Source organism: Chaetura pelagica, unplaced genomic scaffold (assembly GCF_000747805.2).
Source record: "Chaetura pelagica isolate M959 unplaced genomic scaffold, ChaPel_1.0 scaffold12, whole genome shotgun sequence".
In the NCBI taxonomy this organism is placed as follows: Eukaryota; Metazoa; Chordata; class Aves; order Apodiformes; family Apodidae; genus Chaetura; species Chaetura pelagica.
Genome location: NW_009952801.1, coordinates 5371401 through 5380420, shown reverse-complemented (window position 1 = coordinate 5380420; position 9020 = coordinate 5371401).

The following is a 9020-nucleotide window of genomic DNA, read 5'->3' as shown; positions in this document are numbered from 1 at the left end:
CCTCGTGTCATGTGCCAGAGGTCGGGACCCTGAACCTAGAAATCTCTACCCGCTGACACAGTCAGTCAGTCCCAGGCTCACAGGTAGCTGCAAGAACGTGAAAAGTGTGGCAAAACGAGTATACTGCTCAGCCAACCCTACACTATAGGTTTTTACAATGATATTTATGATAATAAATTGTCTTCAAAATAAAGTCGTACAAACATGTATTAATGGCTCGGGGTAGAGCCAGCAAGGGCCCTTGACACATATTCGTTCAATACTGAAGTGCTCTCTGATTTGTCACTTTTATTTAGGACAGTGTGTGCAGAGCATGTGGGCTTTTCCGAAGTGGGTGCTGAGCAGTGTTGTAAATGACAGTCTAGAGCCGAGGGAGCTGCACCTGGTGAATAGTTTAGGGAAACAATTGCCAGCTCCTCAGCTGCTGGCAGGGCCAAGCAGAGATTGAGGGGGCTGCAGCAGCTCCCTGTGATCTCTCTCTGGCAGACACTGAACATGTGCAGACATGCACAAAGGCACGTTCAGAATTGCACCTGCACACATGATAATTTATAGGTCCTGTGTTAAAACCAGGGCGAGTCAGTATTATTCTCAGTTATCCCCAACCTCTTCATTCATTTTCACTGCTTGTTGCACACACTTGCCTCATGTTTTAAGCAGTAGTACTAGCAATATGGGTAGATAACTAGTGCCTCACTCCAGGTCAGATAAGATTCATAACTCTAAACAAGGTGACATGACTCCTTTGCTGAACATTAAAGTTGTCTGATGACCAATTACATGTGATGTGTTCAAACAGAATTTAGATACTGGATCCTTTTAGATACTAGTTTAAGTACTGACTGCTGTCAGTCATACAAAATACACAGAAAATATTCTGGCTGAATCATCTTCCTGTATTTTTGATCCTCAGATTAAATACAAGTGATGATAAATGAAAAAGACTCCCTTTCTCCAACCATTTGTGAGAACACACAACACTTTTCAGACAGGCTTTTTTCAGATTTCACACATTTTACCCAGACGATCAGCACTTTCCAATTATTCTGACCTTTTTGAGATGTAGAGATTTAAGTTTTCCAGTAGGTAGTGTTAGCATTAGCTTAAACAAGTGCATAATAAAACATTTAATTATCAGTGCCTCATATGTAACACTTGAAAATCTTCACATGCAAAGTGCTTTATGAACATTCATTAAATGTGACAGCAAGCCACATGTAATAGCTGGTGAGAGCTGTTCATGTTTTGCTGAGAGACATAATTTCTTAGTCTCCATTTACCCACAGCCTTGACAGTGAGTGCAATTATGCCTCTCCTGCAGGACAGAAGCACACACTCAGGAATTGCTACTGCCTCTGCCCTCAGCTTTCCTTACAATAATTCGCTCCTGTGACTCCCCCTCTTCACAGTAGCTCATAGGCAATATTCTACAGAAGACTGTGACTCTCCAGCTGGTTTAAAGGACTAGGCTAGGTGCTGCATTTAAAAAAAAAAAAGAAACAAAGAAAAAGAAAAAAAAAAGAGTAAGTTTGGATCCCAGGTACTCCACATTAACAATCAGAAGGTAACTCCAGATTTAACAGGTAAAGCAGTACACAGTATACCTATTTCTTTGTATATACTACTAATAGAAAGATAAAACAGCTGCTGAAGTTGTAACTTCTTCCAGGATTTTCAGGCACTGACAGTCCAGTGAAGCTCCTCTAAAGTGGGCAGGATTGACCACCTGGTGTCAAGTGAAAAAATCTGTTAACAGAGTGCTACTGGTCTCCACATTAACACAAGGACACATTGAAAGCAACTGGGGAATCTCGGTTCTCTGAGTGGAGGGCTGAAAAGGGTATTGTTTGAATTAATGGTTGTATATATGGGATAAATAAATGGGAGCAAGAAGAAGCCATGCATAGATACCTCAGAGTAACCCAGTGGTCCAGCCATACTATACAAGATGATGTGTTGAGGAGACAGTAAATGATATCCCCCCCCCCAAAAAATGCATGTTGTACTGGGCTTGCGTTTACAAGCACTGCCTTCTGCAAATCTTGTTACCTCATGTGCAATGTAGGTCTGACACAACTGTGCTAGTTTGATTCTTCTATTAGCCTGGCTTCTGTTACTTGTGATCCCTCTGCAACACATTCCCTTCGGTGGTATATAGAAAAGGAGCAGAAACCAACAAACACCTGGTTGCATAGCCCTGAAAAGCCTGGAGAGAGTCCTCATGGGGAAGTAACTTAGGAGGACATTGATATGGTAACTGTGGTTTTTCTCCTCAGGAACAGAGGGTCAGTTGATTCCTTGTAAATGAACAAAATTGTTTGAGAGAGATACTGATTCCTGCACCACTTTCTCCTCTTTGGAACAGTCCAAATCCTTTTAATTTTGGCCAGTTAAAGCTCCAAAGGATAACAAGAGCAGACGTTTTGACAAATAGTCCAAGATGCTTTATTAGATTTCTCCTGAGGGATGAAGACCAAGAAACTATAAAACTCAGTAGTGGCTAGTAAAAACATTGCACTCCTGTCTTCTGAAGTGGAACAGGACTGAAGTCTCACATACAAACACTGTGGTAATCTCCAAGTCTCTCTAAGAAAAGCAAAAGTCTTGAGATAAAGACTTACCTTATCTTATCTAGGTTGTTTTGGTTGACTTACCACACTGTAGGATTTCCATGCTTTAGAGATCTGTGCACAGTTCAGGCATAAAAAGTAACAGTAGCTTCAGAAGTATGTGTCAAGGAGGTAGAGAAGAGGGATCCAACTGCCAGCCCTTACACATTACTCAGAATGGTGAAAGCATTCTGGCAACTCCTGGTCAGCTGCTCCCCTTACCAGATTGTATCTCAGCCTCAGCTGCATGTCCTGCTGGCCAAACTCCCTTCTGCTACACCAGGTGCAAAGTTCCCTTCATAGGCAGCTGTTGCTAGCCTCAAATCCATCCTCTCCAGCTCTATAGTTTCATGAGCTTCAGGTGTGCTTTTCCCATGTGAGCATTCTTTCCTACTCCTCATTACCTTTCTTCTGATCTTCTTTGAACTGAAAAATCTCATAGATCCCAGTTTCCATGGGAGACCAGAAACATCCTCATCTATTTCCATGAACAATACTGCCTGCACTCTTCATTTTTTTACTCCTCTGCTCTATAATATCAGAGACAAAGCTTCTCATTTTTATGTAGCCCCACCTGGTACAGCTTACTTACCAACTGTGTGTGGAAAGGGCCCTCAGTTACATGGTGCCCTGAGCTTTACTGTCAACACAAGTCCATTCCGATTGTTAGGTAAACTTACAGAGAATTGAAGAAATATTCAAATTTAGACACAAATCCTAGTTAAAAAAATATATGCAGAAAGATTTGGTACATTATGTATAGAATACATCTATCTAGAAAATGTGTTTTGTGTGGATGCAACATACAGGCATTTATATTTGTTTTCATTTTGATATCTATATTACATACCTAGGAGAAACATGTGTAAACAATATGCAGTTTGGGGAATAAGAGTAAAACCTATCAACATTGAAGATGTTAGCGTTTAAAACCAGACTGCAGGTGAGTAATAAAAGAGTCACCTTCATCAGACATGTTCACAAATACAATGATAACATAAGTCTGATTAAGCCAGATGTCAAACATGAAAGAGCAGGCAGGAAGGCTCAGGAGACTGTGAACAAACGTTAAGAGACCAGATCTGAAAGGCTATGAGGAGTCAACTGTCTCGAAAATGAGATAGTTAAACCTGAGTTATGCTGAATAAGCTGCAGCTTCTTATTTGAACGCTTTGTGGGTGGACCAACACAAAATGTTTACTCTTAGACTTGGCAGGCTGTTATCTTTCACCTAAAGAAAACTTGCTGAGGCAATTGAAAACTGTATTGACAACACTGAACAAGTTGGCAAAAATTTTTTCCTCGGTAGTATTTTGTTTTTTTTTTCTCTCACCAGTCCATAATGCTGTCACAGCATTTGTGAAATGAGGAGGTATATGGCATAATATGGCATAGTATACATATATATATATACACACATACTGTATAACTGACTCATTTTCTTAAGCTCTGTGAGATCAAGAAAGCCAAATCCCAGGTAGACTAGAAGATAGGTGCCACAGCTTACTGCAAGGCTCCAAAGAGCTCTCTCTGCCTTCCTGCCACCATGTATGCTAATATAGCCTATATGATATGCAGGACACTACAGCCTGTGCTGTGTATTCCTTTATATCCCTTTCTATTTCTTTATGTGACCATATGAAATGGCTAAGATCTGAATTATTATTAAATGCATTGTAGCAGAACTACAAAGTATAGAATAGTTTAATTTAATTAAGCTTTATTTGCTTGGTTAGGGGCTTTCTGCTGTACCTATCCAATGGAGCCAATCTAAAACCCTACCTGAGCCAGAAGGAAGACTCTTGAGGTCTTCAAAGAGTAGCAGACCTGTTCTCAAGATGAGTGAGATGATTAGCCTCAAATTCAGTGTTTTTGTACAGGGAATCACTGGTTTTCAGTTTTCCTGTCTTACAATGAGAAAAAGTAGTGTCATGTAGGATAAAGTGCCTTGCTCAGCTGAAAAAGGAAGTTGCAAAGAAGGAATCTTCTCTGTTCAATCCAACTCTTTATTTTTCTCATGTATGCTTCCAAATGATTATTTGCCTCCATCCTCCCCCACAAGTATTATTTGCAGAAGGAACTGCAGAGCCTTGCTAGTGCAGAAAGTATGAGTGTGTCTGCCCAGCCTGGCTGCAGCAGGATCTGTGTCACTGCCACATGATACTGTGGACTCTAGCAAGGAACCTGCACTCCTGGGAGATGTGAGCTCGTGGGAAACAGTGGAGAAGGCTCTGCATCAGCTGGGACCCATCAAGGCAGGAAGAAAAACAGAAAATGCTGAAACTCTAAATAAACTTGACCAAACTTCAAAATGGGCTCAGTGCTAGTGGTAGGCTCTGAGAGTCATCTAATTAATCACCTAAATGGCTTTACCTCATTACTAGCTATTACCCTTTTCACCATTATTTAGGTTATGAATAAAAACTTTTTTCAACATTTGTCTTGGTGCCCTTTCTCATTTCAACTCGCTGTTCTTTAAATAATCTTTTTGTACACAATGATTGTTCAAGATAGGACATGCATTTGAAAAAAGGGAGAGCCTTTTATATTATTCATCTCTGGATCACCGAACACAAGAGGAACATGGACTTGTTGGAGCGTGTCCAGAGAAAGGTCATGAAAAAGATCAGAGGACTGGAGCTGCTTTCTTATGAAGACAGACTGAGGAAGTTGGGATTGTACAGCCTGAAGAAAAGAAGACTCCAGAGAGACCTTACAGCAACCTTCCAGTACCTGAAAGGGGCCTAGAAGAAGGCTGAAGAAGACCTGTTCACAAGAGCATGTATCAGTAGGACAAGAGGTAATGGTTTCAAGCTAGAAAAGAGTAGATTTATTTTGGACATTAGGAAAAGTTCTTTACTGTGAGTGTGGTGGATTAGTGGAACGGGTTGCCTAGAGAGGTGGTGGAGCCCCCATCCCTGTAGACATTCAAGGTCAGGCTTGATGGGACTCTGAGCAACCTGTTCTTCTTGGATATTTCCCTGCTTATTGTAGGGGGGTTGGACCAGATTACCTTTAGAGGTCCCTTCCAACCCCAAATATTATATGATTCCTTAAATAGTGGTTTTTTTGCAATTATGATTTGCTTTACATGCATCTGCCTTAATCTGAACCTAATCTACACTCAAGATGAAAACATTTAGGCTCCCTCACCAGCCATCTCCAACTGCCAAACTGGAAAACCTTCACATGGATTTAGGACTTCAGCCTTTTTATATACAACTAACTAATCATAGTGATTAGTTAGTAAACAGCTCCATTCTCTGCTTTCTTTTCTACCTGGTATCTATTCCACTAATTTCTATCAGAAATTATGTAGTGGAATGGTCTGTCAGAAACTGCCAATTGAAGAAAGCTGGTTCACTGGCTCCAAAATGCTGAACACCAAAGGCCTTGCATTTCTCAGACTACCAGCAGCAGAAAGTGATGGTTGAAAGCCACTGGCTTCACAGTTTTGTGCATCAGGGCTTACTCCCAGCTGGCTGGAAGCTTTGAGTCCTGACCCTTAGTTCTGTTCTTTGCACCATAGCCCATGGAGCTGGAACTTGGAGCCTGGAAGTGCTGGGCTCAGACAAAGCCCTTCATGGGACTGGAAACTGGTTGATTCAGGAATCCTGCCAGGTTGCAGCTCCATGCTAGGAAGACCAGAAAGTGCACAGCTGGTAGTGAAAGTGATGTTTTTCTCAGTTGCGTAGTTGCTAAGCTAAAGGAGTAATTTCTTAAAGATGTATCCTCAGTCATTGTTTCTAATGCACATTTTTGTAATGTCTGACTCAAGAGAAATTTGAAAAATAACAATTCATTTGTATTTGAGCTGAATCCAACTTCTTGAAAAGTACTGCAAAGGCAGAATCCTGTCTTCTGGCTACTTCTTTGCTGGGTGGTAAGCAATAATCGAATTAAAGATTTCAAATTAGTTAAAAATCATCTTGAACCAAATCTGATTACAAGCAGATGGATAAACAATAACAATACTAGCTTGCAATATAACCAACAGCTTACTATTATAAAACACCTCTGGAAAAAGAAATAAAACAACCTCAAAACATTTTCAGGGTGCTTTCAATGAGGACGTGTGATTGCATTAGCTAAAGACTTTGAGATCCACCGCATCAGTGACATTACTGCAGGGGCTTGGTTACCCAGCATCTTCCAGGACAATTGCAAAAAAACCCAAAACCTGTCAAGTGGTAGCTGCAGAGGGAAGCCCTGAAAATAACTCCAGAGTTATATAATTTGGACATGTTTACAATTAAAATGGTCTCCCCAGGCAAAAAAAAAGCCCTCTCCCTCAAGAAGTGGTAGACACTGCCCTTGCTTAAAATAAGGTCTCACTGGTCAGAGTTGTCCAGGGCTATGGATGAGTGACTGAGACATTCCCAGCGTTTTCCCAGGAACCAAGGCCAACAAGCACAGTGCAGCCAGCTCAGCTCTAGTAAACACTCTTAACCTTCAAAACTGGGTGGCTGTTTCCAGACTGCTGATTGGGAATGACTGTGGAAATCCCCTGCTTCTGATATGTGCCTGGGAAAGGTTTGAAGGGTAGTTGGCAGCAGCCTTGGGGGTGTTGGGGACTTCCCTAGCTGTTTAACACCATAGATGATCATAATCCAATGCCCAGGAATGTTCCCAGGCCCTGTTTAATTAACTAGGATAGATGTAGACAGAGAAGAAAATTAAAAAGAAATATTTGGTTTGTTGAGAATGGGACTGTCATGCTTCCTACTTTATAGGATATCTATTACAGGGATTAATTAAGCCAGTGTGATACTATTTGTTTGTCTGGTTGCAGAACTCTCAGAGGGATCCTTTAAGCAGCACTGGTAGTACTTCAGAAAATCAACTTGTATTCAGGATAGAGCCAGCACTGTGCAGTTGCAATCTTAATTTCACCAGCATTAGGAAAGAACCAAATTCATCTGTAGCAGACTCTTCAATGTGACCTGTGGACCACGTGAGGTGGGTTTCACTGGTGATAATATCCCAAACCAGGAAGCATCTTTTAATTTCTCCTCTTACTTTGTACATCTGTTATCAGTCTCTGGTGTTAATAGATTTTTGGAAGCTGGATTTCCTTGCACACATACCACAAGGCTCACTTCAAACTCCTTTGTACTGTTTACTATGAAGTCCTGGATTAATGCACTAAGGGTCAAATCTGAAGAGAGATGATCAGTTCAGACTGCTGCTGGTTTACACCAGCTGAAAAGAAAGTTTTTAGACAATACATAGAAAGTCAAAGCCTAAGTGACCTCTTTTAGAAATTAGCTGTCAGCTTCAGCAATAGAAAGTACAATTACCTCCACAACCCATGTGTGTAATTTTGTCTGGGTGGGTGAAGGGGAATGAGAGCACAATGGTTTCACCTCTTCTAACTCTTAATGATCCTGCCTTCCGCCAGTCGACCTACGCAGAGACATTTACAGCCATCAAACATACAGACTGCCAGACCTAGGTGTGTTGGACTGCACCTCCAGGGATCCTAACCAGATGGTATTTTAGGAGAGGACACAGTTCATTTCAGAGCAATCCGAATGAGCGGCTTTCTTCTCTTTATTACACCATTGCATTTGGCGGCAATCCACCAGAGGCAGATTCTCTGCTCTCTAAGGAATGATCTGCCCACTCTGTCCATTTAACAGGACGTTCAGCTCAGAAAATCCAGTTGCTGATCACACATGTGGAGCAGATGTGCGAGCATGCGTAGCAAAATAAAAAGTAAAAAATCCCAGCAGTGTACTGGGAGAAATGTAGCATAACTACTGAAAAACAGTGACACGAAAGCTCTGATTCTGCAACAGTGGTTATTGTTGTTGTAAGGAGGATTTTTCTTATTAGTCTTTCTTAGGGAGGAAGAAAAAAAGAGTGTATTAAAGCCTTTATTATTTTTCTCTTTAGAGGTCAGGGAGGATTGCTCATGTTATACTAATGTGGCTTCTTTTTTCGTTTTCACAGACTTCTCCTTACAAAGATATGATTCTAACTATTTTGACCAGACTATCCTGGGGCCCTACCTCTCCGGAACTGAGTGCTGGAAAACTTCCACTGGAAAAAAAACAAAACCCACACCCTTTTAAAAGAGAGGATATCAGAAGTATGCGTCTTTTATCCATGCCCCACACACTTGCTTGTAAAGGGAGAGCACCAGCTGTTTTTTTCATGGTGAATAAGGGTTACTTGGGGAAATCTGACTTCCTGTTTTTACATGGACAGCTACATTGTTGCATAGCCAGTTAATTTTGGTTAGGTCAATAGAGCAAGTTTAATTATTGGAACTTTCCTTATTCACTCCAGCTTCATACTCTACAGAAGAAAGAGGGATTACTAGGAAGCCCAAACTGTGTACAGAAGCTGACAAGCTCATCTTAATCTCATGGCCCCTGCTCAAACATACAAAATATTTCAGGGGGA